This window comes from Amphiprion ocellaris, chromosome 18, assembly GCF_022539595.1.
Source record: "Amphiprion ocellaris isolate individual 3 ecotype Okinawa chromosome 18, ASM2253959v1, whole genome shotgun sequence".
NCBI lineage: Eukaryota > Metazoa > Chordata > Actinopteri > Pomacentridae > Amphiprion > Amphiprion ocellaris.
The window spans coordinates 24,957,010-24,981,666 of NC_072783.1; the positions used below are offsets into that span (position 1 = coordinate 24,957,010).

The window sequence follows — 24,657 nt, forward strand, 5'->3', positions numbered from 1 at the left end:
AACATTTCATTAGACTATTAAACCTTTAAAAAGACAGTTAATTAAAAAATTTAATGTTTAATTAGAAACTTAAATCTTAAAGACAATAAAAGTTTAAATAGGAATTAAACAGAAAATAAAATTAAGCATTTAAAAAGAAAATTAAACATTAAAAGGTGGTAAAACATTTAAAAAGAAAAACCTTAAAGATTTAATCAAAAAAAATAAACACTGGGAAAGAAAAGGAAATTTTTCAAACAAGCTGATAAAACATTTGAAAAAAACAACAAACATTAAAAAGACAAAACATTTGGAAATCAAATCAGACATTAGAAAAGAATAAAAGGTGCGAAAACAGCAAAACTAAACATTTAAGAAGAATCAAACTAAGGACAAAACATTTGAAAAGACACCAGTTAGACTTTAGAAGATCAAATTAAACAGAAGAGACAATAAAACAATCAAAAAGAGCAAACAGAGAAAAAGGTCTTGATGCGTTTTCTAGTCTGAAATGAAAACATCAAGTTGTTTCTTCAAACATTTCCTCTTTCTATATTCTTGGTTTGATTGTGGACAGATTTACTAAGAACTCATTTCAGAAAACTGCTTTCCAGATAAAGTCTACTCGTAGTTGAAGGCATCGATCAAACTAATGTTACCTTCTGATCTCCACAAACTTTACTGTTCAGTGAAGAGAATCAAAGTTTGTTGAGGATTTCTAAAAAACCCACAGGTGAAGGTCTGAGAAGAACTCAGATTGATAGTCTAAATGTGAAATCAAGACTAATCATCAGAAGTTTTAAGGCTTCTGTTAACCAGACAGTTCAAACTAACAGAGAAGTACTGAGAAAGTTTTAAAACTTCAGTCCTCAGACTGTCTAAAGGTTCAAACTAACAGAGAAGTACTGAGAAACCTTTAAGATTTCAGTCCTCAGACTGTCTAAAGGTTCAAACTAACAGAGAAGTACTGAGAAACCTTTAAGATTTCAGTCCTCAGACTGTCTAAAGGTTCAAACTAACAGAGAACTACTCAAGAACTTCTAAGATTTCAGTCCTCAGACTGTCGAAAGGTTCAAACTAACAGAGAACTACTCAGGAACTTAGAAGATATCAGTCCTTGGACTGTCTGAAGGTTCAAACTAACAGAGAACTACTGTGGGACTTAGAAAATTTCAGCCCTCAGACTGTGTGAAAGCTCAGGTCCTGAGGACTCGGGAGGTGTGGAGGCTTTGGAAAGTCTTGGAACTGAGGGTTCCACCCTCCAGCACAAAGGCAAAAGTCCAACCTCCTGAGAAAAACGGTCGAGTCGAGACTCGAGTTAAAAAAAAACTCGAAAACGACAAAAAATAGATGATAAATGCGCAAAAAAAAGAAGAATTTGTATCTGAGCGAATAGCTCAGGGGGATAAGAGGAGAGACTACAGAGCGGAGGGTCGCAGGTTCAAGACCCACCAGCGGCAGTTTTCTTTCTTTGTCTTTGTCAGGATATTGAGAAAATTTAAGAAGTGTCTGGTCTTGAACCAGCGACCTGCAGCTCCATAGGCAAATCCTTAACTCACTGAGCTACAGATCAGATAAAAAGAAATAAATTCGTCCTCCCTTTGGCATCGTAGTTTCTGTGTGACCACATGGGTGGAGCCAAGGCGGAGTCTGGGTGGAGTCAGGGCGGAGAGTAGGCGGGGAGGTGGGTGGGGGAGTAGGCGGGGAGGCCACCACCCACCTCCCCGCCTACTCTCCGCCCTGACTCCCCCCACGGCCCACCACACCTTCCCCCACCCGACGAGTTTTTCGAGTCTCCACGAGTTCTTTGAGTCTCCACAGGTCTTCCCGAGTTTCTGGAGTTTCCACCAGGTCGGAGGCAGAACAAGTTGTCATGAAGAGGTGTTGAAGTCGGCCAGGATGGACTGACTTTTTACAGCGACTAGAAGGAAGACCACTAGAAGAGCAGGTCTTTAACCACCATCCATAAAATCCATGGAGTCGCTCCACAGAAATGAAGGGAGGTCAACTTTTATCAACCTCCATCCAGATGTTCAACTCGATATCTTTACTTTGATATTTTTAGCACCACAAACCTTTAGTATCACACTTTATTATCATTTATTAGGACTTTAATGGAATCCATCAGCAGATTTAGTTTTTGTTGAGAAACTTTATTCTTGTCGTCGTGGGACTGCAGTATTTAAAACTGTTCCTTCTATTTTACCTCATGTTTATTAGTTTTAGTGGAGAAAATTATTTTGATTGTCCATTACTCTCTTAAAAACCAAATTATAAATTGGATTAGTCAAGAGGTTTAATTTTCTTACTATAAAAATAAAGCGTCTTGAGACAATTTGACCTGTAATTGGCAAAATATAAATAAAACTGAATTAAAATTGTATGTATCTTGTAATGTTGGAGTAATTCAGTCATATATGTTGGAAAACACATTTTCTTTGTCCATTAATCTGTTGATTGTTTTCTCCAATAATTCATTTCTTGTTTTGGTTTATAAAATGTCAAACTCAAATATATTCAGTTTACTGTCATAAAAACCAAAAAGATTTACATTCATGATGCAGGAATCAGGCAGTTTTTCACTTTTTATCTTAGTTTAGTCAGCAAGATTGTTGATAATGTGTGAATTGTTGCAGCTTGTGAGCCGTAAAAGGTTTTAATCTTTGGGGCCGAGTGTCAAAAAACATGTAGAAACTAACATCAACAAAACACTCAAAGATTTGAACATCATTAAGGGGAAATCCAACTTTTGCATGACAATGTCTAATTAAAGGACATTTATTTACAATGTAAATGTGTGATATTCATCCTCTGGAGCTTTCTCTTCACATCGTCTTCCACCTGGACTGGTTTGGTTGGGAGCATGTGCAACAAACATTTGAAAAACTGCACTTTAACATCAATGAATGACACTGAAGTTTAATCTCTACATAAATGAGACTGAGTCTGGATGTGCTGCTCTGTCATTAACTCCTAAGTTTAGGGAAAGTTCAAACAAAAGAAGACAGTTCAGATAAGACTTGAGAATGAGCTTATTTTGAACAAACATCTCAGACTTTCTGAGCTTCAGCACCTCTAGCAAGATATTTTAACAACAAGCACCTCAAGAGATCCAGAAGTTGGAGAGAGTTAGCTTTAGCTGAGCCAAAGTACATGTGGGACGCTAACCTACCAAACATTTCAGACTTTTCTCTGTAAATTCTGAGAAATAATTTCCTATTTAATGACAGAGCTACACATCTTAACTCAGTCTCATTAATACAGACTCTAATTCAGTGTCATCCATCCACATTAAAATGCAGTTACCCAAAATGTTTGTTGCATGTGCTCCAACAAAACCTGTCCAGGTAGAAGGCCACTTTGACAAACAGGAAGTGGAAGATTCCAAGCAGATTTATAGAAGGGGGAACCGGACTGTACTAAGTGTGGTCGAGTATAGAGGGGTGTTTTGTGGGTTTTTAAGGCTGATAATGATTATTAGTGAGACATTTGGAGTAGATATTCATTTGCAGTAAATGAAAGTATTTAAAATCTTGGAGTTAAACTTAGAAGAACACAAACTCTAACAGAAAACTTTGTTGATACGTTTTAGTTTTGTTTACAGATGTTAAGTTAAAGGAGTATTATTCATGACATCAAATCACTCCAGAAGACAGAGCGACCACAGGTAGATAAAGGCTCAGAGCCAAAGTAGCGGCATTTTTAAATGTATTTATTACCGTAAATCAGTAAAAAGTAAAATACTGATAATCAGTAAATCAGTCATCCCACAAAAACTACAATTCTACAATGTATGTCTCTTTCCTTTGACTTGTTATTTGTACAATATACGATGTATATGATGGCATTTTTTCATCCCAAAGGCTATACTATGATGTTTTCTAAGAGACATACTCTGTTTGTTCTGGCTCTGGGCCGCTTCACTCCTCCTCTGTTGTTTTCTGGATTGTACTCAGCTGCATGCCTTCGTCCACCCGGCCTCCGTTGACTCGTCCCGCCTGCCGTCTCTGGAGCTGAAGCTGGATTGGAACAGACCAAAGTACAGTCCAATCACGATGCCAGCTGCCTCTCAAAAGGCTCCTTCATCTGGCAGGTGGCGGCACTTCTTCTGAGGGGAAGCTGAGCTGGCCCGGCAGAACTTTGGAGATGTGTTCCAGTGGTTGGTGGATCTGTGGGGAGATAGAGAGGGACCTTTGAATTGTTCAGAAAGGAAAACAGGGAACTCATTGGTAGTTTTAGTTTAGGGTGCTACTGCGGTGTGTTTTTGGGTTTAAAGAGGTGAACAGGAAGAGGTTTTTTTCGTATTGATTATCTTTTACTTTGTTCCTGGTTGGAATGCCCATCAATGTCAACATGAAGTTCACTTTTAGTTCTGTTTATTTATTTTTATTTTACTAACACTCATTTGCTTTTAACTCCCTCACATGTTGTGTTGTTGTAAACTTACTCTTTCAAATAAATACTCGTCTAACCCTCTGGAAACCAGTGTTTGGACTGTTTTTGTGTTGCTCCTCACCTACTTCAGACAGCCGGGACGTAACGTTTTGTGGACTAAAGGCTTTTCTATGAAGTTTTTAGAGTGACCTACTATGCTCTGACTTTTTTGTGACATTTTGAACGACATACTAAACTATGACATTTTTTTCCACATTGTGGACGACATACTAAACTATGACTTTTTTTCCATATTTTGGATGACATACTAAATTATGACTTTTTTTAGCATATTTTGGATGACATACTAAACTATGACGTTTTTGTGACATTTTGGACGACATCCTAAAATATGACGTTTTTGTTATATTTTGGACGACATACTAAACTATGACGTTTAGTGATAGTTGGGACGACATATTAAAATATGACGTTTGTTCCACAATTTGGACGACATAGTATGTCGAAAAAAAATGCGATTTTTCAACATGTTGTAAAAATGTGCCATATGATGAAATCATGTAAAGGAGGCCGTGAAAAACACTATGGTAAGGTGTTCATTGAAAAAAAATCATGAATTTTGGCGCAAAAAAAACGCCATAGTATAGTATGTCGAAAAAGAAATTTGATTTTTCAACATGTTGTAACAAGGTGCCGATATAATGAAATAATGTAAAGTAGGCTGTGAAAAACACTCCAGAAAGGTTTTCTTTGAAAAAAAAATCATCATGAATTTTGGCGCCAAAAAAACGCCATAGTATACTATGTCGAAAAAAAATTCAATTTTTCAACATGTTGTAAAAACGTGCCATATGATGAAATAATGTAAAAGAGGGCGTGAAAAACACTATGGGAAGGTTTTCTTCAAAAAAAAATTCATGAATTTTGGCGCAAAAAAACACCATAGTATACCATGTCGAAAAATGTCATTTTTCAACATGTTGTGAAGACGTGCCATATGATGAAATAATGTAAAGCAGGCTGTGAAAAAGACTCCAGAAAGGTTTTCTTTGAAAAAAATATCATCATGAATTTTGGCGCAAAAAAACGCCACAGTATACTATGTCAAAAAAAAAATACAATTTTTCAAAATGTTGTAAAAACATGCCATATGATGAAATAATGTAAAGGAGGGCCGTGAAAAAAACTATCGTAAGGTTTTCTTCAAAAAAAAATCATGAATTTTGGCGCAAAAAAACACCATAGTATACTATGTCGGAAAAAAAATGTGATTTTTCAACATGTTGTAAAAACGTGCCATTTGATAAAATAATGTAAAGGAGGCCGTGAAAAACACTATGATGAGGTTTTCTTTGAAAAAAAAAATCGTGAATTTTGGCGCAAAAAAAAAAACGCCATAGTATACTATGTCGAAAAATGTCATTTTTCAACATGTTGTGAAGACGTGCCACATGATGAAATGTAAACCAGGCTGTGAAAAAAACTCCAGAAAGGTTTTCTTTGGAAAAAAAAAGATCATGAATTTTGGCGCAAAAAAACACCTAGTATGTCGAAAAAAAATTGCGATTTTTCCACATGTTGTAAAAACGTGCCGTATGATGAAATAATGCAAAGGAGGCCGTGAAAAACACTATGGTAAGGTTTTCTTTGAAAAAAAAAAATCCTCATGAATTTTGACGCAAAAAAACGCCAGAGTCGAAAAAAAAAGTGATTTTTCAACATGTAAAAACGTGCCGTATGATGAAATAATGCAAAGGAAGCCGTGAAAAACACTATGGTAAGGTTTTCTTTGAAAAAAAAAATCATCATGAATTTTGGCGCAAAAAAACGCCATAGTATACTATGTTGAAAAAAAAATGCAATTTTTCAACATGTTGTAAAAACGTGCCATATGATGAAATAATGTAAAGGAGGGTGTGAAAAACACTATGGTAAGGTTTTCTTTGAAAAAAAAAATCATGAATTTTGGCGCAAAAAAACGCCATAGTATACTATGTCCGAAAAAAAAATGCAATTTTTCAACATGTTGTAAAAACGTGCCATATGATGAAATAATGTAAAGGAGGGCGTGAAAAACACTATGGGAAGGTTTTCTTCAAAAAAAATCATCATGAATTTTGGCGCAAAAAAAACGCCTTACTATACTATGTCGAAAAAAAATGCGATTTTTCAAACATGTTGTAAAAACGTGCCATATGATGAAATAATGTAAAGGAGGCCGTGAAAAACACTCCAGAAAGGTTTTCTTTGAAAAAAAAATCATCATGAATTTTGGCGCAAAAAAAACGCCTTACTATACTATGTCGAAAAAAAATGCGATTTTTCAAACATGTTGTAAAAACGTGCCATATGATGAAATAATGTAAAGGAGGCCGTGAAAAACACTCCAGAAAGGTTTTCTTTGAAAAAAAAATCATCATGAATTTTGGCGCAAAAAAAACGCCTTACTATACTATGTCGAAAAAAATGCGATTTTTCAAACATGTTGTAAAAACGTGCCATATGATGAAATAATGTAAAGGAGGCCATGAAAAACACTCCAGAAAGGTTTTCTTTGAAAAAAAAATCATCATGAATTTTGGCGCAAAAAAAACGCCTTACTATACTATGTCGAAAAAAAATGCGATTTTTCAACATGTTGTAAAAACATGCCATATGATGAAATAATGTAAAGGAGGCAGTGAAAAACACTATGGTAAGGTTTTCTTTGAAAAAAAAAATCATCATGAATTCTGGCACAAAAAAACGCCCAAGTATACTATGTCCAAAAAAAAATGCAATTTTTCAACATGTTGTAAAAACGTGCCTTATGATGAAATAATGTAAAGGAGGGCGTGAAAAACACTATGATGAGGTTTTCTTTGAAAAAAAAATCGTGAATTTTGGCGCAAAAAAAAAAACGCCATAGTATACTATGTCGAAAAATGTCATTTTTCAACATGTTGTGAAGACGTGCCACATGATGAAATGTAAACCAGGCTGTGAAAAAAACTCCAGAAAGGTTTTCTTTGGAAAAAAAAAGATCATGAATTTTGGCGCAAAAAAACGCCAAGTATAGTATGTCGAAAAAAAATTGCGATTTTTCCACATGTTGTAAAAACGTGCCGTATGATGAAATAATGCAAAGGAGGCCGTGAAAAACACTATGGTAAGGTTTTCTTTGAAAAAAAAAAATCCTCATGAATTTTGACGCAAAAAAACGCCAGAGTCGAAAAAAAAAGTGATTTTTCAACATGTAAAAACGTGCCGTATGATGAAATAATGCAAAGGAAGCCGTGAAAAACACTATGGTAAGGTTTTCTTTGAAAAAAAAAATCATCATGAATTTTGGCGCAAAAAAACGCCATAGTATACTATGTCGAAAAAAAAATGCAATTTTTCAACATGTTGTAAAAACGTGCCATATGATGAAATAATGTAAAGGAGGGTGTGAAAAACACTATGGTAAGGTTTTCTTTGAAAAAAAAAATCATGAATTTTGGCGCAAAAAACGCCATAGTATACTGTCGAAAAAAAAAGCGATTTTTCAACATGTTGTGAAGACGTGCCATATGATGAAATAATGTAAAGTAGGCCGTGAAAAATACTCCAGAAAGGTTTTCTTTGAAAAAAAAATCATCATGAATTTTGGCACAAAAAAACGCCACAGTATACTATGTCAAAAAAAAATACAATTTTTCAAAATGTTGTAAAAACATGCCATATGATGAAATAATGTAAAGGAGGCCGTGAAAAACACTCCAGAAAGGTTTTCTTTGAAAAAAAAAAATCATGAATTTTGGCGCAAAAAGACGCCATAGTATACTATGTCGAAAAATGTCATTTTTCAACATGTTGTGAAGACGTGCCACATGATGAAATGTAAAGCAGGCTGTGAAAAAAACTCCAGAAAGGTTTTCTTTGGAAAAAAAAAACATCATGAATTTTGGCACAAAAAACGCCATAGTATAGTATGTCGAAAAAAAATGCGATTTTTCAACTTGTTATAAAAACGTGCCATATGATGAAATAATGTAAAGGAGGCCATGAAAAACACTATGGTAAGGTTTTCTTTGAAAAAAAATCACCATGAATTTTGGCGCAAAAAAAACGCCATAGTATAGTATGTCAAAAAAAAAATTGCGATTTTTCAACATGTTGTAAAATCGTGCCATATGATGAAATAATGTAAAGGAGGCCATGTAAAACACTATGGTAAAGTTTTCTTTGAAAAAAAAGTCATCATGAATTTTGACGCAAAAAAACGCCATAGTATACTATGTCAAAAAAAAATTGCGATTTTTCAACATGTTGTAAAAACGTGCCATATGATGAAATAATGTAAAGGAGGCAGTGAAAAACACTATGGTAAGGTTTTCTTTGAAAAAAAAAATCATCATGAATTCTGGCACAAAAAAACGCCCAAGTATACTATGTCCAAAAAAAAATGCAATTTTTCAACATGTTGTAAAAACGTGCCATATGATGAAATAATGTAAAGGAGGGCGTGAAAAACACTATGGGAAGGTTTTCTTCAAAGAAAATTCATGAATTTTGGCGCAAAAAACGCCATAGTATACTATGTCGAAAAAAAAAGCGATTTCTCAACATGTTGTGAAGACGTGCCATATGATGAAATAATGTAAAGTAGGCCGTGAAAAATACTCCAGAAAGGTTTTCTTTGAAAAAAAAATCATGAATTTTGGCACAAAAAAACGCCACAGTATACTATGTCAAAAAAAAATACAATTTTTCAAAATGTTGTAAAAACATGCCATATGATGAAATAATGTAAAGGAGGCCGTGAAAAACACTCCAGAAAGGTTTTCTTTGAAAAAAAAAAATCATGAATTTTGGCGCAAAAAGACGCCATAGTATACTATGTCGAAAAATGTCATTTTTCAACATGTTGTGAAGACGTGCCACATGATGAAATGTAAAGCAGGCTGTGAAAAAAACTCCAGAAAGGTTTTCTTTGGAAAAAAAAAACATCATGAATTTTGGCACAAAAAACGCCATAGTATAGTATGTCGAAAAAAAAATGCGATTTTTCAACATGTTGTAAAAACGTGCCGTATGATGAAATAATGCAATGGAGGCCGTGAAAAACACTATGGTAAGGTTTTCTTTGAAAAAAAAGAAATCATGAATTTTGACGCAAAAAAACGCCATAGTATACTATGTCGAAAAAAAATGCGATTTTTCAACTTGTAAAAACGTGCCATATGATGAAATAATGTAAAGGAGGCCATGAAAAACACTATGGTAAGGTTTTCTTTGAAAAAAAATCACCATGAATTTTGGCGCAAAAAAAACGCCATAGTATACTATGTCAAAAAAAAAAAATGCGATTTTTCAACATGTTGTAAAATCGTGCCATATGATGAAATAATGTAAAGGAGGCCGTGAAAAACACTATGGTAAGGTTTTCTTTGAAAAAAAAAAATCATGAATTTTGGCGCAAAAAAACGCCATAGTATACTATGTCGAAAAATGTCATTTTTCAACATGTTGTGAAGACGTGCCATATGATGAAATAATGTAAAGGAGGCTGTGAAAAACACTATGGGAAGGTTTTCTTTGAAAAAAAAGTCATCATGAATTTTGACGCAAAAAAACGCCATAGTATACTATGTCGTAAAATGTCATTTTTCAACATGTTGTGAAGATGTGCCATATGATGAAATAATGTAAAGCAGGCTGTGAAAAACACTCCAGAAAGGTTTTCTTTGAAAAAAAAATCATCATGAATTTTGGCTCAAAAAAACGCCTTACTATACTATGTCAAAAAAAAATTGCGATTTTTCAACATGTTGTAAAAACGTGCCATATGATGAAATAATGTAAAGGAGGCAGTGAAAAACACTATGGTAAGGTTTTCTTTGAAAAAAAAAATCATCATGAATTCTGGCACAAAAAAACGCCATAGTATACTCTGTCGAAAAAAAATGCAATTTTTCAGCATGTTGTAAAAACGTGCCATATGATGAAATAATGTAAAGTAGGCCGTGAAAAACACTCCAGAAAGGGTTTCAAAAGTCTATACTCTGACAATTTTAGAGCGTCGTTAGAGAGTCGTTTTTTTGGACGACATGCTTTACGATGACGTTTCTTGAGCGACATGCTATACTATGATGTTTTTTGGACGACATGCTATATTATGACGTTTTTTGGGCGACATGCTATACTATGACGTTTTTAGACCGACATGCTATACTACGATGTTTTTAGAGCGACATGCTATACTATGATGTTTGTTGAACGACATGCTGTACTATGACATTTTAAGAGCAACATGCTAAACGATGATGTTTTTTGAGCGACATACTATACTATGATGTTTTTTGGACGACATGCTATACTACCACGTTTGTTGGACCAAAGGCTATACTATGACGTTTTTTTGAGCGACATGCTATACCATGACGTTTTTTGGATGACATGCTATACTACCATGTTTGTTGGACCAAAGGCTATACTATGACGTTTTTTGAGCGACATGCTATACTATGACGTTTTTTGAACGACATGCTGTACTATGACATTTTAAGAGCAACATGCTATACTATGATGTTTTTTAGACCAAAGGCTATACGATGACGTTTTTAGAGTGACATGCTATACTATGACATTTTTTGAGCGACATGCCATACTATGATGTTTGTTGAACGAAATGCTGTACTATGACATTTTAAGAGCAACATGCTATACTATGACGTTTTTTGAGCAACATGCTATACTATGACGTTTTTTGGATGACATACTATACTACGACGTTTGTTGGACTAAAGGCTATACTATGACGTTTTTTGAGCGACATACTATACTATGATTTTGAAAATGTAAATCAAACTGTAATAAACATTAGCTAGCTGCTCCACTTGCTCTGAATATTTTTGTTCTCATCTTTCTCAAGCCCAAACGAAAAATGAATCCTTATTCTGGCTACATTACAAACAGCAGCATCCCTTTTGTGACCGGAAAGGTTAGCCGACCTTGCGGAAGTGCTAATGAGGTTTGCTCTGGCACAGATTATTACCGTCAAACATGTAGCTTTGAAAATAAATCTTCTACAAGACACAGAGCTGTAGCTCCATTTCAGTGTGAGGTCTAATGTTTCTCTGTGTGACTGTGTTTGATTTCCTCTAATAAAATCCTCCTGTTCACTGGGAGCTGCAGCTACCAGAGATATGAATATCTATGTATGGGTCAGACTCATAGACTGTATAATAAAGACACCTGAGATGAAGACAGACGTCACAGTATCAGCATCAACAGCAGAGGTTCATTTGAAAGTGACCCTGGACAGATTTCCTATGTCATATATAGTTTTCCAAGCACTAGAAGACAGAAAGGCCTGTAGTCACTTTAGCTTAAGAGGAGAGGATTTTATTATCCAGCTTCTCTGTGCTGTAATTTAAATGTAATAACTGTAGTGTTCATCATTACTTTGGACATATTCTGGGAGGTCATTTTTCCAATTTACACTGCAGGAATATGTACTACAACATGTGAATCAGTCATTAAACAACGTTAACCGTTATAGAATAAATTTATTGTTTTCTCCAGTTAAACTTAAGAGACTCAGCAGATATTCAGGACTACTGACAACACAGAACCTTAACCTTACTGTTTTAATCACATTTAGGTTTTCTAAGCATTACATTAATGTGAACCAGTGTCTCCACTGACAGTTTTATTAAGTAAATGCACTACATTACAGTAACACAACACACTTCAGCTGTTTACATGAAACACAACACAAACATCGTTAGCTTCATCAGGCTAAGACTGAGCAGCTAGCTCGGTTAGCATCGCTAACATTAAAACTAATATTTACCGGACGCTAACTTTCTTCTCTGGTCAACATACACTGAAATAAACTCCACCGACATCTGGAGTGCATGGCACACATTACATCTGACACTAAAGTTGCATATAAAGCGCATTAAAAGCGGCACCGATGCTAAAATAAACATTAACTTACTTAACTATCAGAGTCCTTTCGGTGTCTGCTGGTAGGATCAGCCGAAGGCAGAAAACTGGTTAAACAAGCCAACGCGCAGAAAAAACTGTCTGTGGAAAATGTTCTGCTGCTCCACCGATAAATAAACCAACAGTTATTATATCAGAATTAGAGAGCAGAGTCTCTGCTTCTTCCTCCATAGAACTTGTCAATCATTTCAGACCGGACTGTCAATCAAGTAGCCCCGCCCCCTGGCTTCGCAAAACTTTAACGCTCTATATAAAATTTAATATTGATTTATTTTAAAATCGGCCACCTGATCTCTCATTTTGACCATGAAAACTAACGAAAAAAAAAAATACAGTCTATGCACCGTACTCTGTTTGGCTCTACACTTGCTGATGACCACTTCCGGTCTCAGAAAATGAAAAAACTGACCTTTTTTTTCCGTTTCTGTCTCTTACTGACCTCACCTTTTTGTTATTCTAAATATAAAATGAAAATCAAAGCATTTTTAAAATTTTGTATATCCCTTTTTGATCGTGAAAAGGAAAAACGCCTTGTATTTTAATTTTAATTTTTGTATTTTAAAACGAAAATCAAATAACCACTCGTTTTTTGTTTTTCAATACCCGTTTCAGAACGGAAAATCCAATTGCCAAAATATACATAGACCGTGAAGATATGACCTTAATGTGAGGTCCCTCTTTCTCTCTCAGAGGTTGGTTTCTGCCAGTAAGGTTGCTGGTCCTCCCCCTCTGGGCTGTATGAAAAATTCACCAGGCCTTCCCATTAGAGTCAGTCTGAATCAGGGAGCAGGCGTTACAATGGCCACTCGCATGACACTTTTATCACTCGACATTTAGCAACGCTAATGTTATGTTTATGAAACACCAAAATCTCAGCAGAGGCCACTGTTTAAGTCGCTGGTTGAGTCGAGCGTGTGCTGTATGTAGTGTGTCATCTGAGCAAACTGGATTGTTGCAAACAGATGTGCTCTTCACACTGATGGTGTGAGACCTGACCTTTTCCGGGTGCGAGTGTGAGAGCAGTTGGCTCTGTCCGGTGTGATACCTTCAGGCAGGACGGCTAACAACGTGCTGTCTACCTCTGAGCGAGCTGCATGTCCTGTGTCAGAAAGACTAATGCTGAGGGTGAACAGGGGACGGACGGAATAAGAGGAACACCCAGACAATAGCCCTGTGATAAATAAAACCTTTACCAAGAATAAACTCTTCAGGGACTGTTGATTTAACTATTTTTAATGTCATAATTTGTGGTTTTATTGCATCGAATGGCTAAAATTAATGGGGCATGACATGATGTACATAAAGCCAGTTTCTTCTCAATTGACGGGCTATACAGAATTCTGGAGGACCATTGTCAAGTGTGGAAAGAAAAGTTAGAACATTCATTTTGATTAATATTTGCACAAATCAGGCACCTATGGCATTTAACTAAATTAAAAGGCTTTGATCGGCAGCTTTTCTAGATCCATCACAGTGTTCATCACTTTTTTTTTCTTTTTATCATCACTGACACATTAAAAAACATATTTTTTCACTGTGAGAGTCTTATTTGAAAGAAACTGTTTAATTGGATTATGGGAAATATAGAATCCAATGTTTTTGGAGGTTTACTCAAACAAGAGACTAAATATCTGAATAGGTCAACATCTGCCAGTTTACCTAAACTTTATGGAAATTGAACTAATTGATTCTTTAACTAATATATTAAGAAATTAGTCTTTTTTAAAATTGATTTCAGTTGCAGAAATTTGAGAATTTATTTAATATTTCTGATATTCCTGTAATCCTAAAACTTTCAAAATCTTGAGAGTTTTGGGGCAGATTGGGAGAAAAAAACAAGCAAATTAACGACTGCCACTCTAAATTATAGTGAAAATAAGCAACATGTAAACTATAATCATTAAGGGGACTGAAATTGTTCATGTTATTTTGTCCACTCCACCCATCTGGTGAAAGAGATATGAATAAAAAAGTGATTTTATGCTTATTAAGAAGACAGCAACACTCAGACGTGCACAATAACAGTGCAGGAGATGATTGTCTGATAAAACAAGTAAGCACTTTATTGAAAAAGAAATACTTTTTCCACTGTAGCAGTATAATAAACTGACAATATTCCAAACTGTCCGCTACATCCCTCCAACACCACCACCTCCTCCTGTTTCCCGGCCTCCTCCAGTCCAAATGAATGCAGCATCAGAGGCCAGAGGAGAGCGAGCGGCTCTGTGGTTGACTGCATTGTGGCTTTTAGCGGTGAATTCCCCTCCGTTGCCTCTGGGCTGGCCTCTCTGTGAACATATGAGCCATGCCACAACGTGTGGTGCTGGAGATGGTCCAGGGCCTCCTGATTAAATATTACAGCCCTCTAAATGGATGGAGATTAGCCTCTGTGGGAATGTTAGGGCTTAATTTACCCCCCGGCCAGATGTGTGTATGAGTGTGTATGAGTGTGTGTGTGTGTGTGTGTGTGTGTGGATATGAAGGGGAGGGGAGGGGCTGATATACATGTGCGGCTGTGTAAATGGATTTCAGTTGTAGGTCAGAGGAGGATGTACTGCGGTTTCATGGGGTGAACGTTCTGCCACGGTTGAGAGGTGTGAGCAGGTTCAGAGGATCAGTCCTCCCCCTCATACAAATACAGTTCATCAGCTGGAAGCTTTTTATTTTTATTTTCAGTTTTGGTCGTTTATATTTCCCAACACACAGGATCTTATGAATCTCTTGTGAGGAAATCAAACCAAAGTTACAGAGTTTGGATGTATCAATAAAGAAGATTGGCATCCTTCTTAAACAGCTTCAGACTTCCGTTTTATGAATATTTATAAATTACGACCGGCCAATCCTGGGCTTCCATTGTTTTTGTCCCTTTATTTTATTATCTTATTTGATCAATCTATTGACTTACTTTTATGTGAATGAAACAAAAAGACAGAAAATAACAGAAAAATGAATTTTAAAAATATCATTCTTCTAGTTTCACCTCATGTTGCGATTAAGACTTTAGTTCCTCACACCGAAAAGCCTAGTTTTGTATATTTCTACAGTTAATTTGACAGACGTAATTTGAAGAAGCTTTACTCAGTGATGATAACTTTGAAAATGTGGAGAAACTGCAATGGCAACAAACTCCTGTGAAATATTCATGAAGATATTTCCAGAAAAATGGATTGATAGATGAGAACAGACTGTACAACATACACTACAATGTTGAGCCATCCACTATTTATTGTGCAGACTGTTTTTTTTGGTTTGCATAATAAATAGAGTTGTTATTAAATATTCCATCCATGAACAAAGATATACACACTAACACTTACATACATCCACAAGTAGCAGTAAACAAAAAAAATGTGAGATTTTCAACTTCATCTGACAGTCCTTGAATGAATAATGTGTGATTCAAGGTTCACTTATCAGGAAAAATAAGCTTAAAATCAGGCTAATTCAACAAAATCACTTCATTCTACGTGTTTCAAACGAACAAAAACTGTGCTCCTCAGAAACTAAGCATCTAGAACTGACTCAGTGGTGACAAACAGTCTTCAGACTTTTCAGGTGAACTACAGGAGGAGATGAACATAGAGATTGAGAAGAAAGTAAAACATCCATCCATCCATCATCTATACTCCACTTCATCCTCTGTAGGGTTGCGGGGGGGCTGGAGTCTATCCTAGCAGTGAAAAATGAGCCCACAGTGAGTAAAAATGTAAGAAGAACTAAAAACTCCAAGACTTTACTTGAGGTTAAAGGGTTAGTAAGAGGCAAAGCAAGAAACACAGGTAAGTCTGTGTAGAATGGATGCTTTGTATACAAATAAAATTATGTATCATTTACCTCATTTCCTGTAATTACAACATAAATTGCAAAACTGAAGTGCAGCCACGTTGTAGATTTATTATATTTGAAATACTTTAATGCATCTAATCCAGAGCTAAAGGGTCTGTTCATGAAAAAAAAAGTTCTCTTTCTGAGATATTTTTGTTTCTTTGCTCTGTATCGAGTGCATGTTGGTCTGTGGGTTGATGCTAAGATATGCAGTCTGAAATCATTTCAAGCTCACTGAATGAACTGGTTCTGATTCACTGTCTGCTCTATAATAATGTTAATAGGCTACCAGTCAAAAGTTTACACACACCTTCTCATTCAGTGCTTTTTATTTACTTGTATTATTTTCTAAATTGTTGATTAATACTGAAGAGTAACACTTTTTTGCTTACACCATAATTCCATGTCTTCTTTTATAGTTTTGATGTCTTCAGTATCAATCTATAATGTAGAAAATAATTAAATAAAAACCACTGAATGAGAAGGTGTGCCCAAACTTTTGACTGGTAGTGTACATTGCACTCATGGATGCAAAGGTAAGATCCACTCAGTTATTGTGGCTGCCTCCGCTGAACCAAACTCACTCAGTGACAATAAATGATTGTTGCTCTACATTCATTGTGTTTGACTGTAGACGTTAGTCACACTTTAAGTATTTAATTCACACATATGGAATAAAAAACAGACTGTTTGCTGTGTTCTGTTATGCCATCTTGACGTTACCGTTGAATTATTGATGAGTTGGTTTTGTAGTTCACCGCGTTTCAAATGCTTTTAAGGACGTGAGTGCGTGTTTTGAGGTCTTTGCATGAAAACCTTGAGCTTTATTATTTATAAACACACGTAAGCTTTGAGGAAACGCCGATCTATTTAACCATCCGCTCTGCCTTTTCACCTTTACTGAGCATGCTCGCACGGGGACACGGCAGTGGCAGGCTGACTAATACATGTTTTTCTCAGTCTGCAGAAGTGTGCGTCAGATGTGGCACTGCGAGGCCTTAATTCTCTGTTAATTTTCCCCTCATAATGGACAAACACATTCATCAAGCGCACACCACATATGTGTACAGCATCCGCAGACAATAACTATTCAACGGGAATGCACCACGTGTGCACACACACACACACACGGAAACACAGCGAAACACCATGTCACACACACACACTCACACACAAGCACTCTGCGCCACTGGGCAGGGACTAGCCTGAAAGATTGAAAGCAATTAAAACTATCATCTGCAGTGGCTCTGGGCAGGCCTGTGGCTGCGAGGGGGGAGCTGCCACTGTGCATCAGCCTCTCAGTCACAGCAACGCACAGCGACATGAGAGGAAGAGTCGCAGCCATCTCAGAAACACACTGCCACAGCTCCCTGCATCGCACATGTATGCTCGCGCAGGGCTTTGTCATACAACTGCCACAACACTCGATCCAGCTGCTGATCTTTCACCTGCTCCCGAGTCTCGGTCTCCTCGTCTGAGGGCTGCACACATGATGGAGCTCACAGCTGAAGTTTTGTAGCTGTTTTGTAACACTCTTGGAAATTTTAGTGCGTTTTGGTACACTGGCTTCATAATGGCCTGGCCTGAAGCACGAGCAGCCAATGTGTCTCCAGAGGAGGGACTAAAAGTTTAAGTTACAGTTCAGTGATATAAAAAGATTGTGCAAGATGCCTTCGGTGCACAGATAAATGCTTGTTTTTTTCATGTGCTCGCTGAAACTCAGCAGAGCCTTAGGTACAAGCGCTGGCCAACACAGGAAGTAATTATGGTTCCAGTAAATACTTTTGTGTTTTTGGGATGATTCATCGGCATACATACAAAACCTGCGCACAGGCCTCATCAGTCTGATCTCATTAAGTGGAAGTACTGTAACTCGGAGCTGTTTGGGCCAAACTTGGAGCAGTTTACCTGCGTTCAAATTTTTGGGAACGTTGTCTGTCTGGTTCTGTCTGGACTGGCCCTTAACAAGTCTCCTCAGGACAACCACACCACCATTATCAACTACTGCTACTGTTCCTCTCCCTCCGATCTGCTCGCAACCTGTCACTCTCACTTAGCATCGACATTAGCACCGGTGGTTTCCTCATCCTGGTTCTCTTCACCCCTCCCCGCCACCATCTCCCCTTGGTGCGTTTGAATACATATCTCCGATATTCAGCCCCTACTTAATTTGACAGGCCCCTGTTTTGTCAGTCTGACAGGCCCATAGCAAGACACTAATAGGCCACAGAGACCACCAGCAAAGGCACCAGCCAGGGAGGCCCCTGCGGTGCCAGTCCCCATCACCCTCTACGTCTCTCGGGGCGATGCAGGCAGGAGGTGGGGGGAGTCAGGGTGGTGGTGGTCAGGCAGCAGTGCTGTCACACCAGGCCACAGCAGACTGGACCAGGCTTCAGTCCTGACACCCGTCACTGCTCCTCTGTAACCCCCCCACCCGCTGCACCGCTATCACTCTCACACACACACACACACACACACACACACACACACACACACACACACACACACACACACACACACACACACACACACACACACACACACACACACACACACACACACACACACACACACACACACACACACAAAAGAGGGTAAAAAAGAGCAGCCAGTGGGGGTATCTGGGGATCTAATGATTGCGCCTGCCACTCACAGCCATGGCTGCAGTCGTCATAGCGATGGCTGCTGAGGGAGAGAATTAGCTCTGTTTGTTTGGTGATGGACCCACAGTGGAGCAGCTGCGACAGAGATGTTTGTGCAGGAATATACATGTGTGTATTTCCCTTTAGGCCACCTCTCTGACTGATTCGTGACCTGCTAAACTCTGATCACAGTTAATTGGTGGCCAGTGGTGGTGGTGAGAGGAGGTACCCGAAAAATTTCAGATGATGGCCATTGTTCTTCTTTTGTTTACTTCCCAGACAGGTGAGGGAGAAGTCGGAGACACGACGCTGAAGTTCTGACATGACCCCATTTTTATTGTGCAAATATTCCTGTTACTTTCAGGCTCATACAAAGAATTGGATCGTATTTATGTTTGAAATATAAGAATTTCACTCCACCATTAAAAGATCTCTGGACCCAAAACATGAACTGCTATGTAATGTTGCACATGCATTCATGTTTCCTCATGGATGAAAATAACTGAATTTTGTGGTCTTCTGCCTTTTCCTCCACTAAAAGGCTGTAGTGAAATTATTTTGAAAACTACGAGGTGGATTTAATTTGGATGAATACTAATGATCACTTGTAGTTTCAAATCTTAATACCTCAGAAGCTAATAACATTTCCATCAGCTACTGCTGTAATTTATGTGAAACCCTAGTTAGTGAATGTTTGCATGCTCAATCAATCAGACTTCATTTGTATAACACTTTTCAATAGTGCATTTGGACAATAATAGAAAAGTGACGTGTTATAAAACAGATAAAATAGACTAAAATGTCAAAAAAAATCAAATAAAGTTTTATTAATTAAAAGCCAGACTATGCCAACATAGAAAACTAAGGTTATCATAGGAAACACTACATTTGCAAACACTTAGCATTACCATGTGAATGCCCTCATTGTCAGCATGTTAAGGCAATTAGCACATTTGGATCTGCCCCACATAGCAGCTAGAGTGGCTGTAATTAGGGACCTAGTGTTTAATCATGTTTCATCTACAGATATGAAATAGAGAGCATGGTCCTTTTACAACTCAAATTAGAGACTTAAGCAGTGCTATTATTATTATCATTATTACGTCTGAAGGCTGCACAGTGGCTCAGTGGTTGCCACTGTTGCCTTGCAGCTAGAAGATCCCTGGTTTGTATCCCTGCCTTCCTGGGATCTTTCTGCATGGAGTTTGCCCCATGTTTGTTTTCTCCGGGTACTCCGGCTTCTTCCCACAGTCCAAAAACATGCTGAGGTTAACTGATAATTCTTAATTGTCCGTAGGTGTGAATGTGAGTATGATTATTTGTCTCTATAGGTAGCGCTGTGATAGACTGGTGACCTGTCCAGAGTGTCCCCTGCCTTCACCCTAAGTCATCTGGGACCTCACCCCGTGACCTTAATGAGGATTAGGTGGTGTATCGATAATGGTTGGATGGATGTCTGAAGACAGATTGAAGTTTAACTGCTTGTTGAGCATATGACAATATTTAGACACAAATCTGTGGTGACGATTCTGTAGAAATGTTAAAACACAAAACATTTCAAAATCCATACAAATCCTTATCAAACCCAGTTCATGTGATGCTATCAAAAATTGCAGACACCTATATAATTTATACCTTATCAAGACCATTTTCTCAGCTACTTATAGATTGCATTGAACCTTCTCATTTAAATATATAAATAAATGATATGCAGCCTTCACACGTGCACAGCAAAATGAGAAATGAACGGGAGAGAAACACTGAAAAATTACGATTTGGCTGCAAAAAGAACTGCACCATCAGTAGTATGGGCATATTTCTGCACCAGAAAGAATGACGTTAACCAAAATCAGTGTTGCAATTGTTGACACGACATGAGGCACACAAAGCCTCCACATATACAGTAGTTATTCAAAGCAACAAATTACTGTAAATTTTAAAACTGCAGTATATATTGGACAAAAATGAAACATCGTTTTTTTCCAAGCACAGTGCAGCCTTACATACGAGAATAATGTGATCAATGTCAAGTTAATATTTTAGAGGTATGTTATCAATTGCAGCATGATTTGCCCGTCTGGATTCATCTTGTCCTTTAATTCATCTGTGAGCAGTCGCTGAGACAGAGAGAGAAAGATCCAGAAGACGTCAGGGCTGGGATGAGAGCCAGAGATAGGGGGTCGGTTGGGGGACTCCTGGGGTCTTTCGTTTAGTGAATTATTAAGGTTTACTAATACTTCATAAATCCCCTCTTTGTCCTGTCCATTACCGGCCTGTCACATCCTCTCGCGACTGCTAGACTGACTCACTTGCTTCATCTAAATGACAGAAGTTAAACTGTGTTCCAGAGGAGATGGGGGGGAAGGAGGGGTGGGTGAGGGTGGTGGGGGAGGCAGGGATGGGAAGGGAGGGGAGGGGAGGGGGGGCAAGAGCACTCTGCGAGGAGGCCCCAGGGCTGGAATGGCTTGGTGAGGGTGCGCGTCAGTTCAGATTGTGCGCTCGTTTGCTTGTATATTTGGTGTTGCTTTGTGCGACTCTCTGCTTCAGAACTGGGGTGTAAATGTGCACTTGAAGACTGGATCAATAGTGGAAGTCAGTGTATCATTTCTTCGTGCTTCCTCATTAGCTCTCCACACATCCACACCACCAGCTCACTCCCCGTCCTCCCCCTCCTCCATCCATCGCTCCTCTTCCTCCTCCTCCTCCTCCTCCTCCTCCTCCTCCTCCCAAAACAGCAAACCTTGCCTCAGTGCGTGCCTGGCGGACTCTTTCCGTGGTCTCGACAGCCGAGCTGGTCGTTGCCCCGAGCGCCGAGGAGCTGTCGCCTCTTGTTAGTGTCGCTGTGGCGACCCAGAGTCCTGCCTGCCTGCTCCTTGATTAGAGAGTGAGGTGCATGGAGTGTGTGTTAGTGTTAGTGTGTGTGTGTGTCTGTGTTTAGTGCTACTCAACCCCCTTCCTACCCGCAGAGCTGCTTTTAAAGATCAGTGATTTGGTCAATTGGCCTGGCAACTCCAATCTCATGGAAGGTCACTGATGACTCAATGGACCAGTCAGTGAGGCAGGCTGTCATGTCACCATGCGTGTGTCCATGTTTGTGCGTCCTCATATATATGTGTGTGTTTCCGGGTGTTGCCAGATCCCCCCTGACAAAATCAATGATGGCAAAATCTGCAAAGATGAGATCACAATGTCAAAAATTCCTCAGGCTTGGTCTAATTCCAAATCATGCTTTTTTTTACTTTTGCAGTGGATCAGGTGAACTCCTGAATTAACTTCAGCTGGAGGACGACAGTAAAACAGTACATGCACAGAGGAGGACCTACTGTGACGAACATACATAGTGTTTTCCACAGTTTTTGCTGCTTGTGGAGGTTGTGCTTTTGTCCTTTTTCTTCTTTCCTGCTTGGTTTAGTAAGTTTTGGTACCCTGTAAAGCACTTCAAACTCCATTAGAAGGACCGAGTGCAATATAAAAGGCATCCTAGTAGACAAGTAGCACATAACAGTCATGTTCAGTTTCCCTCATTTTTCCCTTCATCTCTACTGTATCCAAGAAAATGTCCTAAAAAAAGACCAATCATGCTCAATAAAGGAATTTGAACTCCAACAATTTGCATTATTCAGTGACTGAATTCTCAACATGGGAAGTGACACATGAATAGTGCAATTCTGTCAAACAAAAGAGAAGTGACTCGTCTTGAAACCTACAACTGTACAGCCTGGTGGCTGACCTTGTGAAAACTTTGGACAGCCGACTGTCTGCCTGTCTGCTGCTGGATGACCAGGTCAGTGAGTCCCCAAACCCTGAGGGAGCCATAAATACTGTGTGTGATTTCACTTCCTATATGCCCTGCCCTGGGCACAGCTGTCCATCTCTGGACGATTTTTCTGCCCAAAGGGAGGACCGACTGGCTCCGTGGACCTTGTACACACGAGGCCCATCTGTTTGGGGCTGCCTTTCATTCAGCCCCTGGAAAACTGAATCAGACAACTTGGTTCATTTTGAATTATAAATGCAGACTGGGGCTGTGTTCACGGGTGCACGGTTATTATTTAAAACATTGTTTTTTCTATGTGCCTAGGCCTTTCGTCTGCATGCAAAAGCAACTTTAGGTCATGGAAGACTGAACTTTTGGAAAAGTTCTTCAAGGGTGAAGATATTCTAAAATTTATTTAACAGTGTTGACAGCAACAACTGAGTCTTTGACTTGCGTATGTTACATATGTAATAATTTTTTTATACTCAGACAAAACAAACAACAAAACAGTTTGCATAAATTTTTGAAAAACAATTTTGAATGAAATTTTGTCAAACAATGCAGTTAAGGGGATTTTCATTGCACTCAAAAGTGCTTTTAAATACACCTTACTCAATTATTTGTAGCATAAACACAAGTTTTAAAGTTGATTACTCATAAAAAAATAGGTTCTTCCAGCAGTATTTCTTCATTATTTGGAAGGATCTTTTTCAAGTGCTTTGTACTCAATGACCAGGATTGTGTACACAAGTTTTAAGTTGGAATTATGTGACAATCGACGGACATTTGTCTGACAAACAGATTTGGATGAAATTTTCAAGGAAGGTCAGAAATGACACAAGGACCAACTGATTAGATCTTGGCAGTGATGTGGCTTATAGTCTGGATTCAAGGATTTGTTAAAGATTTCTGTATCACTATGAGATAGCGGCACAATGTCACTGTAACCATGACAACAGCTACATCAGCTGCCTGCTGATGATCAAATGATTGCGATCCTACTGCAAATCAACCACCGCAGACTTATCAAGACTTATCTGTCAGAAATCATACAAGGAACAATTGATTAAATTGTGGAGGTGTTTCCAAGTCCCATCAATTCCGCTACATATTTAGGTCATGCGATTCAGTATCCATACATAACGTAACACTGTGCTCAACGTAAAGTAATTTTTCATTAAAGATTTCATCGGAAATTATACGGCAACTGAACAGCTTTGGCAGAGTACTGCACTCTCTTAGTGCTTTCCCTGTTTGAAAATGTGGTCACTCCAGTGTTTAGTAGGTTAAGAGGGATCTCAAAATCCTGATCTCAATTTTTTCTTCTCAAGGTGAAAAAAACTGAGTTATCAAACCAAGTTAATTATGTTATGTCACAATGAATTTAGCATTAAATGGCAGAGTAATGTGAGTTTAAATTACATGTAATACTAAGTTGATGTAACTGCCAACATCATCATGTCGCTAATTATTATCTTGCAAGTATGCATTTAATGAAGTGATGGGAAGTTGTCCAGTGTAGGTGGCGTGGCCAAAATAATGCCAGCGCTAATCTTTTTTAAGACTTTTGAGATCTTTGCACAGAAATACAGTTACTCTTTCACTATACTGAGGAACAGAGGTGTCAGAATCAACTCCTGCAAGCGATTCCTGTCTTACTCTATGCACTATTGTTGATGGAGCCTAATGGTGAAAATTCATTTTTAACATGTTTACAGTTGTTACAAAGCATAAAGTACAAGCTCTGAAGATAGGAAATTTTTTACATTTGCCATTCCTCAAGGTCCTGTTTTTTTTTTTTTTTTTTTGCTGTCAATCCCAGATGCAGAGTCTTCTTCCTGAAAGGGGTTTGCATTTCTTCATTTGAAGCTAGAGACACTGTAGCAGCCCATTCAGAACAGAGCTAAAGTCAGGGGTTATATAATCACGAAAACGTGGACAGTTTTTGAAATATTTTGAGCTAAAGGTTTTTTCTTCAAATATGTAAAATTGTCACTTGAGGTGTTGTCTTTATGTTTTCAAAAAGAGCAAATGCATTTAATGGCCAATGGAAAGACCATTTTTGAATAAGCACTGACAAAGAAT

General features: G+C 38.0%; 1 long non-coding RNA gene across 2 annotated transcripts in view; it reads right to left on the reverse strand.

Moving 5' to 3' along the window:
- LOC118469556 (uncharacterized) overlaps positions 1-24,657 on the reverse strand; it is a 50,659-nt gene that overhangs the window by 3,416 nt on the left and 22,586 nt on the right. Inside the window, exon 3 of one of the 2 annotated variants that reach the window (XR_008599455.1) lies at positions 3,874-4,148. This is a non-coding gene — a long non-coding RNA (uncharacterized LOC118469556). Of the gene's footprint in view, positions 1-3,678; positions 4,149-24,657 lie in introns of those variants that run through there. The other variant, XR_008599456.1, reaches the window with a different exon arrangement.